Genomic DNA, 17,364 nt, shown 5'->3' with positions numbered 1-17,364 from the left:
CGCCTGTGTGTCTGTCTGTGTGTTTATAAATAGTTTGTGACACTTAAAGTGTACCATCAATAATGTATGTGATCATTTAGTAAGTATGTAATAAACTTCATACTGGCACCAAAGGTTCCTCCTGTAGGGTAGATTACATTTTGGAGCACAATAAGTCATGTGCATATGAGAAAAAGTGGCTTTGAAAGTAACTAAAGTACTATACTTAATACCATAAAACCCCTGCCCTCCAAATATTACAATCAAAATAATGATTCCAAGTAATAAGTAAATGAAATAAATACAATGTGCAATCGTACGTTACAAAACGTTATTATTCCTTAAATATAGCCTTAATATTGGGAAGCCCAGTGTTTTCTGCTTGACTCTGCAACATAGAATCCCATCATATTCACATGAAGTAAGCAGTGAGTTAGTTGTGTGCCTGCTGGCAGGTTAGAGTACCATAATTGAGTGTTGATAATAACCACAATAACACCAAGTCAGTGGTCATTTTTAACTAACTTTTCCAGCAAGGGTTTGAGGAAGCATTTCCATAATATGAAATGGGAGATCTGTTCAGAAAAGAAGGGCCTTCTTCTGACCAACTAATTTAATCCACCACCATCATAGTGGTGGACAATGAATTTTCAGAAAGTATCTTCTGTTTATGTTGCTCATGTTGTTATGAGTCATATCCATAATCATAAAGACAATTTAACCATGGTTACATGAATACACTAAAGTAGAATTTTAAGCCATTTCACAGTTTAAATTGGATTCACAAGCTTAAGCCATTGTCCTAAAGTTGTGAATCCTATATTACATAACCTGTATTAAATAAATCTTACATATTATACAAATGATGATACAAGCTTGATTATCTTGAAGGAATCCACACGCTGCAATGTTGGATCTTTTTTTTTTTTATATCAGTCCTTTAATATAGTAAAGGCAGTAGGCGATTTGAGGGAGGATGAGGGAGGGTGCCATCCTCCTTCGTAGCAAAATGACCAAAATGCATCCCCCTTGTTAACCTCCATCCCCTAGTAGCAGAGAGAGTGCAGGGGCTGAGGGGTTGTTTAGTTGATTATGCTAGTCTGCCTGACTCAGTGATCCTTTATTTGACTGAGGTTTGTGCATGTTAGAATCTATGGCCCCGACCATGGCTCTGAAATATCAGTAGCCTGACTGTGATGTGGATTGATAAATTCATGGCGCTGTCCGTGGTGCTGAAGTATCAGACAGATTTGTAATTGCGCCTTTTTCTCTCAATCCCGCCCTTCCATCAGTTTCATGCTGCATCTATAATATTCTCTAAACTATAAAAAATTAATTCTATTCTATATTGTAGCCTATATACTCTATAGAGTAGTGTCACCTTCATGATCAAAGTGACAAGTAGCAACATGTAGTCGTGGGATGCTCCCATTGTGCCATCCCCCCTGTTAAAAATTAACAAATCACAGAATGAGTAAAGGGATCTATCACTGCATTATTATCTGCCAAGAAATGCTGTGGACTATACTGTTACAATGCCTTGCAGGGATGTTTTTTGTTTCTATGCTAAAATTGTGTTTATCAGTTAGTATCAGTTACTTTCAGTGACCACATAGCATTGTTCTACTTGGCTAGAGACTGAAAGAAAACACTTCAGTAAAGTCTTGTGGCATCCCCAAATCCCGAAATTTCCTCCCAGCGACTTTCAGAACATCAACTGTGAGTTAAGAAGAAATTTTGTGATTTAAGGGTACTATTAAAATTAGGAAGTGTATTTATTTATTTAGATGAATGGTGATTAGCAAAACTTGTAAAGTATTTTTCAAGCTGTCGAGCAATACATGATATTGCAAATTATGTATTATTAATGAGGAAACATGGAGAGATGGGAGTTTGATATAATTCTAAAATTAGGCTATGAGAATAATTTAAAAGGTGGTGGTGTAAATGGTTGTTTTAGAGGCTACAATATGGAGTGTAAGTCATTTTCCACTACAGTATGTGTGCTCAATAGCACACTGAAAAGAGCCCGGCAGTGCCTTGCAGACCGGGCTTAAACATATGTGTCTCCAAAAGGGGTGTGTCTTGAGGAGCGTATTTGACTTAATGTCTTCAGGCCACAGCCAGAATATATTATATATACAGTATAGTGCAATATATTGCTTGCTTCTCTCTGTAGTGTGTAGGCTTCACTGAGAAGTAGGACTAATTGCTCAACATTGCCCACCCCCCATCCTAGGACACATACTGTAACTGCTTCTCTACTAAATGATTGTAGAATAAAAAAATAATCACAATGAGACAGAAAATATTCTTTTTTTGATGCTTTTCCCAGAAATATGGTTGCAGCTTGGCTATGAAATCCAGGCCCCTTGAAAAAATATTGTTCTAAGCGTCCTTGTTTGAACAAAATAATCCTAGGAAAATTTGATAAACGTGCTTTCTACCTGTTGACCACTTTAATAGTCACTTCTTTTCTTCTGCTAAGGATGACATTGAGAGTCTTTTGCTAATATGAGCAACACTTTAACAGCAATTGTCCATATAAATAACTTCATTTGTGTATTGCAGATGATAAGCATATGCATCTGCTTTAAAGTTTTCCCTGCATATTGACATCATTGTATTCCCATGCATATTCATGTGCTCTGTATGATGGATTAATTTACTGATGGGTTAACAACTCCTGCACCAGGCACTTGTTTATTTTGACACCTAGACATTATATGAATGAGGTGAAACACACACAAGCTTTATGTTGAAGGAGGCCACAAGCTGGAATGTTGAATTGTTTTTTAACAACTGTTTAATATACAATAGAGAGAGTTTTCTTTATCATTATTTTTCTCTGCAGATCAGCACAAGTTAGCAGAGTAAACACTGATTTAAGTGCCTTCGCTGCTTTCTCTCTGCTTGTATGAAATCATCCCATGGCCGATCCTCTTTGCAGAGTGCAGCAATCACGCCTTGCCTTGCCATCCACTCTTCAAACACAAGAGTACTTGAAAGCTGATTTCCTGCTCCTCAGAGGGAGCAGGTTTCTTTTGTCAACTGAGGAGCCAGGTCAAAACAATAATTGTAGGCAAATTGTGCCTGAAAATATAAAACACTCATTTGATTTACATGTCATTTCCATAAGTCTGCTCTCCAAGCCTCCTTAATAACAGCTCACAGTGTTACATCAGGGCTTTATCGAATGTGGGCAAATCAATTTCATTTTCTGATTATAATGTATAGAATGTATGTGCTTGTGTGTGTGGAAGAGAGAGAAAAACAGAATGTACACTCACTTAAACATACACATTAATGTATGTTATGTGAGGAGGCAAGCTACTTCCCCTGCTTAATGGGATTAGAGTCATTAACCAACACTGTTTACTAAATGGGAGAAGACCTCTCTTTCTTGCTTTGTCTCCAACTCTCTCTCCTGCTTTGTCTCTCACTCAATCTCTTCCTCACCCTCTACCATTTCTCTCTCTCCTTCTCTTTCTCTCTGTCTCTGATCCCTAATCAGCGAAACGGCCTAGAAATGCCTTGGGGCTGAATACAAATGAGCGCAGCTGCCCAGTCCAGATTATTATCACACACACAGGCTTGCGCTCGATGTACAAATTCACACACACACACACGCACACACGTACATGCAGAGAAAACAGTGCATGTAAACATAGTAGGCTATGTGTGGACATATTTCATTCATACATGCATGCCAAACACTTGCTGCTGTATTTTCCAAGCATATGTCATACTATGAATACATAACTCGCACATGCACACACACACACACACACACACACACACACACACACACACACTCACTCACTCACACACTGTTCTGATCACGTGCCTGAAACGTCCAGTAGCAGACATATGCTGGGATACACCCACTACTTTTAGTATGTCACAAGAACATGTGTGCACATGGCCTGAATATTAGTGTCGGCAGGGTGGGGGTCGGGTTGGGGCATGTGCTGTGGCCATATGTCTCCAGTCATCAGCAGCAAGTGACATTGTGGGACCAGCTCTACTTTGAAAAAAGAGATGAGATGAATGTTGTCATGGTGAAAGTTGGTAAACAATACTGGACTTTTGCAGCTGTAACAATCTCAGGCTTTGCATATGTCACTGCATTTTCATGTAATTCACAAATATTTTTAGATTTATAACACTGAGATATTCCGTGTTTATTTTACTCTTGTGGTAAAGTTGGCCTTTTTGTCTCTCCCACTATGTCATATTTGAAGTCTTATCTTAACGCTTTTCACACTTCATTTAGAGCTGAAGTCGAGGATTTTAATTTGTGACCCAGAAGCTGCCATACAACCACTGTCACTGGCCACTGAGCAGCTCCACTAGGGTAGTTGGGCATTGATGCCTTGCTCAAAGGCACTAAAACAGTAGGTAATGAAGGAACGTCAAGCTACTGATTCCTTTTCCCACCCACATTTATCCTGCCAGTCTAGAATCGACAACCTTCCAATCACAAGTCTGCTTCTATAAACTTCAGGCTGCAGTGGCCTAAAGACCTAAGAGGATACAGAATCCCATGCAGTGCAGTAAGGTTTAAGTGTAATTACAGTGTTGTTAAAATGCCCTGCTATAGAAAGGTTGGCCTGAGTTGGTAAATTAGAGCCCTGGCTGAGTGCACCCACTGGGCTGGTTCAGAGATGAATGGCTGCTGTGGATCATCAGTAGTATCGCACCGCCATCTAGAGGGAGACAGAGGTACTGTTGTCAAACACATGGGAGAGACAGGAATGGGACAAGAGAAAAAGGGATGGAGAGGGAGATAGTAATGGAGGCAAAGACAACTTCTGATTATGATACCAACTGATTACAAAATGTATGCCCTCCAAAGTCTTGGAAAAGGTTTATTCTCAAGTGGATTTTACTGTGAATCCACTGTACATACAGTAGGAAACTCTTCATTTCAGAGGTTCAGGTACTTCAAATTTCCTGATAGGCAGGTGGACATATATTAAAGAGAATCTGCTGTAGGCTTTGCCCACATACCACTGCATCCCCTAAAATATTTCTTTTGTTGGAGTGGAAAGGCACTAAATTCCTCATCTAATTTACTAAAACCTTCCCTGATATGAGTGTGATATTTATATTACATGTTCTGTACATCCATAACTGTGTTCCACATGGTTAGTTCAAATCATTAATTTTTCCCCTCTGCATTGAAGTGGCTTCCGACTGGTTCATTTTGCCATTACAGTCATGAAATACGAACATGTAGAAAAAAATCAAGAATACTCTGTAGGGGTCTGACTGCAACTTGGCTAGTGCACAGCACCTAGTGACAAAAACAACCTGAATGGCTATTGAAATGGCAATAAATGGATTGATTTACTGAGTGGGCTGTGTGCCAAGGTGACCCAGGGAACTCTGGGTATACATGCAATTTTCGTTTACTCTCCGAGATCTCTCAGTGATCTCTCTTTGACTGATATTGGGAGAAGAGTTCAGCTGGAAGAAATCATTTAACAAAGCAAGGACGATCTTCTCCCTGAGCAGGCAAAGAGAAGGCCACCGCGCCTCTGTTTCTGCGTCTACCTCATGTTCATAGTCTCTCCCAGCTCTTTCTCTGTCTGCATTTCTTCTTGGCCCTGAGCATGTCGATCTTACCCAGGGGAACACACCGAGGTAGATTTGTTTTAGCTTTATGGAAAGATGCTCTTGAGCTCTTGAAGGACAAAAAAAAAAGAAAATAATGCATGAAACAGACGAGTAAGAGTATTGCGGTGGTAACATCTGACTGGGGGATAGAGCTCAGAAGGGGAAACATCTTTTATTTTTTGTCATTGTAGATGACCTGTGTGTCACCTCTATGCCTCATGTCAGGAACCATTCACCCCGCTGAAGTATCCTTTGTATAAAGACACTAAATCTGTACTATCTCCCAGCCCCTACCAGAGGTCTCTGATGACTTTGCTGGAGCTGGGTAAGAATCAGAAGAATTTCTCCACAGCAATCAATTCAGCAGCAATAAATCAAATGGAGTTCAACATATACAACTTACTGTATTTTGGTGCATGTTTATACACAGAGGTTGGGATTCAGTATCTTTTTTTTAAACAGGATTATATCATAACCTGATTCTGTCCTACAAAACTCAACAGTGAGATAGCTATCATTATCACAGAGAAAATTGCAGATGACATTAAACATCATCTGACCTCACTCTGCTACTGTCTTATACAGGGAGAAATTCTCCTTATGTTTCACATCAACAGCTCACTATATTACTATGTTATATACATCATGATGCCAATGTAAGATGGTAAAATGTATAGTAAAAGAACCTTGAACTGAGTGACTTAACTATCAGCTGAAGCTTAGCTCAATGTGTTTGGCCATGTGGAGGCTTTTTGTTCAGAAATCATGTTAAAGTTAAGTAGTAGAAAGTAGACAATGTGCAGAGGTCTGTGCCAATCAGAGAGCATGGCTCATTAGTAAACAGCACACTAATGGGCTCACTGACAAACCAGCCAAACCAGAGATCGCTAATTAAATATTCAAATTCAAGTCTGACCCATGTATTGTGTGTGTGTGTGTGTGTGTGTGTGTGCGTGTGTGTGTGTAACACTGTGAGATCCTAGCTTGCCCTACCACAGAATAGGTACATGTCCATTATTGATGATGTCATTAAAAAATGCACAAGGACAAAATAGGCAATGCTGTGGCGAAGTTTTGAGTGATAATGCTATGTGTAAACGTGTGTGTGTGTGTGTGTGTGTGTCTCCCAGGTGCATTTGATGAGAGGATTACAGAGAAATTTGATAAACTTTTATAATCTTTCCAACTGTACTGTTTGTATTTCTATACACACACACACATATCTATATATACTGTGAATTATATTTGATGTGGTTATTAGAATTTTAGTTCCTTTAATTCAACTGAATATGTATACATAAGTAATTTTTATTGATCTTATTCTCAGTGTAAATTTGCATTCAAGTGTGGGCTTGTTTTACTATATTCGTGGGGTCCAAAAACCAGGAGCTCACTATACCGACCAAGTCTTAACCCTCAAACAGCCCTTTAAACCACAAGGGTTGAGGGTTAAGACTTGGTTTTAGGGTTAGGGTTAGAGTTAGGTTTAGGTTTGAGTTAGGGTTAGGGTTAGGCACTTAGTTGTGATGGTTAAGGTTAGGGTAAGGGGCTATGTAATGCATTATGTCAATGCTCGGTCCCCACGAATATAGTAACACAAAGATGTGTGTGTGCGCGCACGCGCGTGTGTGTGTGTTGTGGTGTCAGCCCAGTGCAGTGTGATCTAACAGCAGCTGACAGGCAGGTTTGAGGCCTCTCTCTAGGGTCCTCAGTGTGTGTTTGTGTATGTGTGTGTCTGTGTGTGTGTGTCCTGCTCTAGTGGTGTGTGCTAATTGGAAGCTCAGCGGGACAGGCAGCAGGTCCTCTGTAGTGCCCATGTGCACATGTAGAATCAGACACACTCTCTCTCTCTCTCACTCTCTGTCTCACACATACACACACACACACAGCTCAACTGCAGTCTGGTCCGTTAGCCTTTCTACATTTAACATGAGTCCAGTCGGCAGCCTCTTCACTTATTCAGCCCTCTCCACCTCCTCCTCAGCTACCTCTCGCCTGCACTAACCTAAAACGACAGCTGTGCTGTGGCCGATAGAGACCTGCCCGCCTCCCCTGTCTCACTGGACATCAGAAACATACACACACTACCAAGTAGCTGTGCAGGCATTTCCAGATGCAGAGAAAAGAAGAGTGTGTGTGTGTGGGATCAATGGTGTACATGAGAAGGGGGTGATGTGATGTGTGTGTGGGGGATCGATGGTGTGCCCAATGGTGTGTGAATGTGTTATTTACCTGAACAGGCTGGGGACCGAAGAGATAAGACATTCACCTTCTCCTGAGAAGTCCCACAACACACACACGCTTACTGTACATGCAGACATGAACACACATGCAGGAACACACGCATTAATGCACACGTATACATACAGAGAAGCACATGTACACATTCCTACACATGCACATACTGTAAAGAAAACTACAGAATAAAAAAATAAAACAGGCTGGAGAAGAGCTGAAAAGTGACAGCAGAGGTTTGCACTGATCATTGGCTCAGGTCATTCTCTCCTCTAATCCCACAGTTCAACACACAAAAACACATTTATTAATTGGTGTTGTGGACATATGTGGACATAAGCTTTGTGGGATGGCCATGAATAATGAACACTGATCCTTCAGGGAACTCCTCTCTTCACTTGACCTCTGTCAACAGATGTTACAGAGCAGGGTCAGCATCCCTGGAGCTGGCAGGGTTTCCGTGTCTTACTCAAAGACACTTCAGCACCTCAGATGCATCAGATGTCTGGTGAAGAACCAGATCATCCCACTGTCCCTCATGAAAAAGGAATGACAAGCTTTTGGTTCACCACGTGGGCGTCAATCAAAACGTCAAAAAGTCATTTTCAGTTCAGTTTTTCGACAGAAGAATATGTGTCTAAAATACTAGAGCTAAATTAGAATTGCAGCATAATTTCAAAGTCAAAATCTATGTCAAATTCATTGAATGTGTAAAATAAAGGTTTTGGTTCTGTGTTCATGACTCCATGGTGTGTGTGTGTGTGTGTGTGTGTGTGGTGTGTGTGTTTTGGGGGTTTGATGTCAGTTACTTTACAGCATGTCTGACAGCCAGCATATGATCCTGAGACAGCGTGACAGCTGCCTTCACACCCCTCTCACCATCCACACACGCACACATACACACACACAAACACAAACACATGCACATGCACAGTGAATGACAGCTTTACCACCCTGTGACAGACCTGCTACATCCACCTGCAGCCAACAGGCCCAAGGATAGAGAGGTGGAAGGGTTGAGGACAAGACAGAGGTTGGGATTAAGAGTGTGACTTGAGGCTAGACAGGAGACAGAGACAGGGATGGACAAGACACCAAAGGGCTGGTGGATGGATGGATGGATGTCAAAGGTCAGGAGGGGATCTAAGCGAAGCTAGGAGAGGGAGGAAAAGAGAAAAAAAGGGGAGGTAGAGGTAGTTTGAGTGATGGGGGAATGAGAGAGAAGAGCATAAAGACAGAAAGAGGACAAATTCTACCAATAAGTAAGTGCAGGAGAAATATTTGTCAAGAACAGGAGCCTATACCGAAGCTGGTGAGCATAGACTGTAAATTCAGCTGAATCACAAAACTGCAACACAGCAACATTGCATGAGAGCAACAGTATACAGGCTTCATCAGTTCTTGAAAACTAGTTTCCCCTGCATCGCCCCAGTTTTTCGCAAGCAACCCCACCCTAACCCTTGCCCCTGGGGGAACACAGACCATCTAACTGATAAGTGCCAGGGATTTGGGGGTGTTGGGGGGGTTGAAGGATGGTGGGAGTGTAGAATCCATTGTTGAGGCACCTACATTGGCAGGCAGTGTCCTCCTCAGCGCTCCCTAATGCAACGAGACATGCCTGACATTCCACACCACATAAATCAAAAGGGAGCTCTGGACTTCATACATATGTGCTCACACAAACACGTGTGAAGCACACACACACACACACACACACACACACACACACACACAACAACAACAACAACAACAACAACAACAACAAAGGTTAAGGAGACAACGTGAAAAAATGAGAGAAAAACAATGAGTGTTATGGCTGAGACAGATTTCAGATGTATGAATTCTTTTCCCCATTAGTTTGCTCTGTATCATTTTGTTGACCTCTTCTTCTTTTCCTGCATACCAATTGTCACGGTTGAGAGGGCCTGTATCTCCTCTGACGATGACAGGCATGTTGTTGACATAAGCGTTGGGCTATTCATCTACAAGCTTGTTTGTTTGTGTCTTGCTGTCCTCTCCCATTCATTCAATCCTCCAGAGTTGGCACGGTGACAATTTGTGGATTATAAAATTTGATCAGAGTTGAGTTACAGAGTTTCCAGACAGCCGTGAGAAAGTGAAGTCAGCAACAAGCAACACGGTGAATATCAACACTCTGAGGAGGAAAAAAATATAAACCTGGGCTCCATGTGCTGTGAAGCTGAAATGGCTGAAAGAGGATATTAGAGCACCCTAACCCTGCACTCCAGCAAGGTGTTCTCAGCTGCCAGCAGAATTCACACCAGAAACTCTGTCAAAAGCTCTTTTCAGCACATGACACACCTGAAATGGTTTTTAAAACACACACAGAAACACACAAATATGCATTGGAGAGCTATAAATGAATCTGGTCAGGCATTAGCAGGTGAACAACATTGTAGATGTCTTTGGTGCTTTTACTTTAACAAAGACTATAAATATGTACTACAACTACAGACACACATGCAGAGAACCCCGTGCTGTGCTTGAGGGCAAGCTCACCGTAGGCCTTTTCCCAAAGCAGAGGTGATGTGTCCTGGTCCACTAATGTCAACATCGCAGCCAGGGTCGGAGAGCTGTCAAACACACTAACACACAACCTTTTCCAGCTAACACTAACACAGTAAGAGTGTGTGATTATGTGCATCCCCAAAATGCCAAGTTCCTCAATTGTGTGACCTTACCTTGCCTATAAGGTAAACATGCACATGCATCATGCAAGTATCTTATATTCTAATGTGTGTGGGTGGGTATTTGTGTGATCTTTTCTTTCCAATTATTCCTCCTCATGCTGTTAAAGGTCCAGTATGTAACATTTAGGAGGAGCTGTTAGCAGTAATGGAATATAATATTTATACGTATGTTTTCATTAGTGTATAATCACCTGAAAATAAGAATTCTTGTGTTTTCATTACCTTAGAATAAGCCGTTTTTATCTCCATAGGGAGCTTGTACCCTTCCATGGAGCCTGCTTTGTTGCACCGCCATGTTTCTACAGTAGTCCAGAATGGACAAAGCAAACACTGGGGTGGTTGAGGCAAGCAGTATTCAAATTGTTGCAAACAGCAATTTCACTGCTAGATGCCACTAAATCCTACATGCTGGTCCTTGTCCTGGTCCTGATAATATTTTGTGATATTTCACCTGTATACAACATTTGACAAAAATATAATAATAACAATAAAAATTAAAGTAATTAGCCTACATTACACGATGCAGTCAGGCAACATGCAGGTTTGCTTAGGAACAGATTGTTTCACGCTTTCACTTGGTCCAGGTTTTGGTTTGTGATCCACTTTGTTGCTAACAAAGAGCTTCACAAATTAAAAAAAGTATACCTGTAAATTTATCAACATAGGGGATGAGTAAGACAGCATGATGACAGAAAGTAGCTCAGATGGTCTAACAAATGTTTATAATCAACAGTTATTTGGCGCAAATACATGTTAAATTCAGAGATATGGATTACATTTAACTACGCACGTGTCCAAAACTCCTATCTATTAGAATATTTTTAGCCATGCTAAAAGACATGCAATTTGTTTTTAGCTAAATTAGCAAATGTTAGCGTACTGACATGCTGAACTAATGATGAACATGGTAAACATTACCTGCTAAACATCAGCATGTTAGCATTGTGAGCATTTTAGCTTTTTAGTCTCACAGAGCTGCTAGAATAGCTTTAGACTCTTAGTCTAGTTATGCAGAAAATGTACAGGATATACTTTATTTTTGTTAAGAGGGTATAGTTTGAATCACTACTTTGTTGTTTGAAAGTTGTAAATGTTTTAGAGGCGGCAAATGCCAACTTTATTTACAGTATATAATAAAAATGTTGCAAATGATTGCTTTAAAGCTCAGGTGATTATGGACAGGCTCTCCACCAGTGACTTACATCTTTATTCCTTGGTCTACCCAACTTAAAAAATATCTGCAGTGTGTTACATATAGAATAGCATATTGGGTTTACATTTTGATAAACATATTATGCTAAACATGCCACGAATATATGTCGAGCTTCATCTGTCAAGCTTGAGTAAGGCAGGAACAGGCAGACAGTAAATGAGTTAGAACACACATCAGACACTGGAGATAGCATGCAGTGAAGGCATGTAGGTGTTGGAGCGTGAAGGGTTTTTCATGCTAATACGGATATAATGATGTGACTATAACTATATCAATGTGAGAGTGTGTCTGTGTGTATGCACTGCCTGATCACAGGAGGAGTTGTTTTGCTGATCTGCTAGACAATTCTTCGTGACTCACACCTCATGAAAGAGAGAGTTAAAGATAGATAGAGGTAACAAGAGATAGATAGAGGTTGATAAACAAGAGGAGACAACGGCTAGTGTGTTGTTTTGACTGCGCTGAGAGGGAAGCGAAGCAGACAGTGAGTTGGCCTACATATGTAGCTTTATGTGTGAGGGGAAACAGAGAGACAGCCCTGTGTTTCACTAATTATTCTTACACACACACAGAGTGTGTGTAATGTTGTTAGGTGTGTTTGTGTGTGCATATATGCCGTAGATACTGTGCATGATGCATAATCTAGATCAGTGATTCCCAACCAGGGGTACTTGTACCTCAGGGGGGGACTTCAGTTACCAGGGGGTAGTGGGGAAAAAAAGTAGGTCAGCCAATTTGAAAAAAATACAAATAAACATCTGAATACTACATGTTGCCATTGCGAGTGTGAAACCGGTTAGCAAACTAGCATTGAAGTCTATGCTAGATCAAAGTAATGCATAGTTGAAAAGTAATGGCTAAACAGTTGAAATAGTTAGCTAAAAGTAGTGATCAAATGGTTTAAATAATAGATAAACAGTTCAAATAGATAGCAAAAAGTAATGGATAAATGGTTAAAGGGACAGTCTACCCCAAAATCAAAAATACAGTGTAGTTCGGTAGAAAGAAAATAGTTCCTTCATGAAACTGTGGATAATCTTGAGTTACTGGGTCATGATTTCTGGAAAATTACATTGCTGTTGAGTTTTTCAAATATATATTTTTTGGCACTTTGAGCACCACAAGCCGAGTGCTGTATAGTTCAATTATATTCAAGAAAAGGCAGACATCTCTACAGGCGATAAAACTCGGCAACTCACACCAAAACAACCTAGATGGATAAACAGCACTACAGGTAAGAGGAAAAATATGTATTTTTGATTTTGGGGTGAACTGTCCCTTTAAAATAACAATGTAAAAAATGGTTAAAATAGATAGCTAAGTAACAGATAAATACAAATAGCTAGCATTAGAAGCATTGGATAAATGTTTGAAATAGTTAGCTAAAACAGTTAGCTAAAAGTTAGCTAAACATCATTGATAAATGAAAAACAATTGTCATGGTTTGCGGGTTTATGTATATTATTTCCTGTTTTGTGGTTTTCTGAAGTGTTATATGAACTTAGACTTTGTTCTTCTGGATCTTGCCTCTTTCTCTGGATTTTGCCTGCTCCCTGTTGGCATCATTGGACTACTTCCCTGTTCTGACCACACCCTGCTTGGTAATCCTTGTAAGCCTTGTCATCATCCATTAAATCTTTGAACTGCACCTGCCCTGCTTACGTGTCTGCGTTTGGGTCCAAACCCTTGTGTTTCCTGCTTGACTACACAACAGTAATGGATACATGGATGAAATAAAGCTAAAAGTCATGGGCAAATGGTTGAAATAAAGCTAAAGTCATGGATAAATGGTTGAAAAGTCCAGCTTCTGCCACTCCAAGTGATGGTAGTACAAATGCAATTGACCAAACTGACCTAAACATTAGTTCAATTGTATGAAAACATTGCTTTATATAATGTTAAATAACGTAGTGTTTAAAATCAATTCAAATGACCACATTTGGAATATGACAGGCGCTGAAGGGGTACTTGAGTTCAATTGACAGGACTGTGGGGGTACGTCAGACAAAAGTGTGTGTGTCTGTCTGTCTTTTTTTTCCCAAGGTGACATACTTGATAACATTTTCACTTTCGCTCTAAAAGTGGTATTAATCTCCATCAAATGTCCCAAAGGACAAACACACACATCCACACAACATATCACAGCACAGTTGTCTCTGGCATTTCAGTGATTTAGAGCGTCATCCCTGGTTGCCACTAGCTTGAAGCTGTGATCTTCACATATGACACCTCAGCTCAACAAGGTCCATACAAGCACGCGCACACACACTGAAGGGATGTCTCTGCTCTGCCTCTCCTGCCGTCACATTCTCACTTCCTGATTTAGACTGACATAGACCAATCCTTTGGGACACAGACACACTTCTCATTCGCTCCTTCCTCCATTCCTCCCATTTTCTTGATCCGCTGCTCCCTCTCGTGGGAATGGAGGGAGGCGGGGCCAGAGGTTAGACAGATGGAGGCGGGTGATACACCGATACAGTCAGTCTCAGGTTTGCTCCTGCGGGAATGGTGTGATGGAGAGAAGGGGAAGTAGAGGGGAAAACATGGAAGCCTCACTCAGGTTTTTTTTCTTTCTTTCTTTTTTTTTTCTTTTTACCATTCCTGAGAAGACAAAGAGTTCAGGCTTGTTTCAAACAAATAGAAAAGCAAAAGTGCCACTTGGAGAATTTTTAAACATTAATGGTGACATCTTTATTGTTTGATAGACTGTATTCTGTATCAATCATCAAATGGAAATATTCTACATGTCTTGTGAATCATGTTTACTGTATACACATTTCTCCCAAATTCAGCGTGACATATTTGGTATCTTTAGAAACTTTGGGATCTCCACTAGAATTTGAAATAAAGTTCTGTGGGTTTGAACAGCATGAGTTTGAAATGACTTGCCACTACTTGTTAATGGGTTCGAACGTCGCTCCTCATGTTTTCGTCACGTCTGTCACTCTACTGAACAGGACAGGCATGTTGCAAGTAACACTATTCCCATTGACTTTTACTTGTTCCACAACCTGCTATTGTGAAAACTCTGCAAGCTTTAGCCCAGTCTGAAAGAACAACACCCTCTGTTTTGTGTCATATACTGTAAAAAACAAAAAACAAAGAAAAAAACAACTTTCCATAAAATTCAACCCACTGGCACTCAGTGTAAAATAGAGTGTAGAATAGAGACTGAAAATATTGCCAGTCTTCTCAATGATGATTGCTATCTTATGTCTCTTATTTTCCGATATTTTATTCAGTATTTATTTTTATATATCAATTAATGTTCTTTATATTGTCTTTTTTATTTTTTTTAATTGGGAGAGGTCCAGTGTGTAAGTCTACCTTCCTGACCTCTATCACACTGTTTCACATATTATCTGTTTTTATGCTGTTTTATAAGTGCAAAATGATAACATAATAAAACATAATTGGATAAAATATAGGATTTTTTTTAATACATTTTTTTTATGTTAAAGCCTGACTGAGATTAAAAAAAAGCTCTTCTTGAAGAGTGTCCTAGCCAAGATAGGTAGCAATAGCAATGAGTTACAGACAAACAACATAAAACAGATCACACAAAATATGCCACAAATTTAATTGCAATTATAAAATTATAAATACAATTTCTAATGCAATAAGAAAAAAGATTTCATCCTAAAAACACCCTAAATAGCACCTTAAAACAACCAAAGAACTGTCTAAAACCATAAAAGCAAATCAGAAATAAAAGACCAATCTAAAAAAAAAAAAACAGCTTTATGAGACTAACACAAAAAGGTTCTATAATACACACATTAACAGCCAGAAGAGAGCACACAGTTCTGCAGCAATGATTTTAATCCACAGAGCAAGACTACACATTTAAATTTGAGATCTAACCTAAACTGTGTAATGCACCCTTATAGATTGATTGTTAAACAAAATACATATCGCAAGGGGGAGGTAGGGAGTGAGAAAGAGAAGTGAGAGAGAGAGAAGCACTGAGTGTACACTAGAAAAAGTCTAAAGTCTGGAGTTGCAAAATAACAGTACATGAAAATGCTGGCGTAGAAAAAATAATAGTACATGAAATAACTGGTGTAGGCCACTGTGATACATTGGACCCTCTATTTCGTACCTGGGTCGAGAGACAGATACAGTGACAAAGTTGACTTCTCGAGTGCTGTGGGGTTTCTCTTTCCTTCTTCCTGCTTGTTTCAACCGTCACTGCTGTCAACACCTGCTTTAGGTCACTGAGAGGTTACCGCTCCATCTACCTGTGTTTTAGCACATCACATGCCGCACTGCACCCAGCACACACACACACACACACACACACACACACACACACACACACACACACACACACACACACACACACACTCTTAAAGGGAGAGTCCACTGGCTGAGGCAGATCTAGGAGCTGCAGAGGAAATAGGGATTTGTTGATATGGATTGAGTGACCTGGCAAAGGTTGTCAATTAAAGGAAGAAAGACAGAGAGAGAGAGGAGGAGGAGAGGTCTGTGGAGGCATAGTGAAGCCTTCTTGTGAAGAGGTGAAAATAATAGGTAAATAATAGATCCTGGAGATGAATTATTGACTGAGTACATTGATGCTTTCATGCGGGGGAGCTGAGCTTACATTTCTGGGTTCATTCATGAAAAAAGGTATATGGAGGAAAGATGAAAGGAGGATGAGAGAGTGAAGGAGAAAGATGATTGTTGCTATGTCGTGTTTCAGTTGAGAGTTTGCTGCAATACACCTTCCACCCCCACACACTCACTAACACTCACTGACTCACTCACAGACATTAGTTCCTGGAACACATTCATTGGTACACTCTATTCTTAGCATCTTAGCTTCATTTTTATGCAATTTTATTATTCACAATAATGCTGGGAAGTACTATTTACGCTCAAAGAACTTATTTATCATTTCCATTCCAAAGAAAAGGAGCTTACATGTACTGTATTGACTGGAACATGTTTCAGTCATACAAAAAGCTTCAGGAACCTTAGCTCTCCTTGCATGCTGTATTCTCTTTGATTGGGCTCACTGACCTAACTGACAGCGTTTCTAAAGTATTTTATTGGTTTGGAATTTTAGGATATATTGTGATCATCAGTGTCATCGGGTTTGTTATGTTATTTATCCATTTTATGTATTTATTTTTCAAAAATGTAGTTTATTAACCTTCTACTCGTATATGTTTAGTTGATCTGTGATTCTTCTCTTTATATTTATCTATTTCATTATGTGTTATATGTAATGCAACATCTGCGATCTACAGTATGTTGTATGCGCTGCTGCAACCCAGGCCAGGACACTCCTATAAAAGAGATTTTTAATCAGTGAGGTGTGCTTTCCTGGTTAAATAAAGTTTTATACACACGCATCTCATCTTATTTCATCTCTTAAACTGTACACTAGAGGTGAGATTTTGGCCATTATATATTCTAATATTTTCACAAAGTCAACATTAATTTCCTCATGTTGTAATTTCAAGTTTTAAGTTCAAGTTTGATTGTATGTGAAAAAGTCAGTGACTCAAACTGAAACACTTGCTTCTGGCTGCTCACATAGAAACTGACCCCACACACACACACACACACACACACACCCACACCCTTTTGGGT

Source organism: Siniperca chuatsi, linkage group LG11, assembly GCF_020085105.1.
Source record: "Siniperca chuatsi isolate FFG_IHB_CAS linkage group LG11, ASM2008510v1, whole genome shotgun sequence".
Taxonomy (NCBI): domain Eukaryota; kingdom Metazoa; phylum Chordata; class Actinopteri; order Centrarchiformes; family Sinipercidae; genus Siniperca; species Siniperca chuatsi.
The sequence above is the reverse complement of the archived record's forward strand: the minus strand, read 5'-3'. Positions refer to the sequence as shown.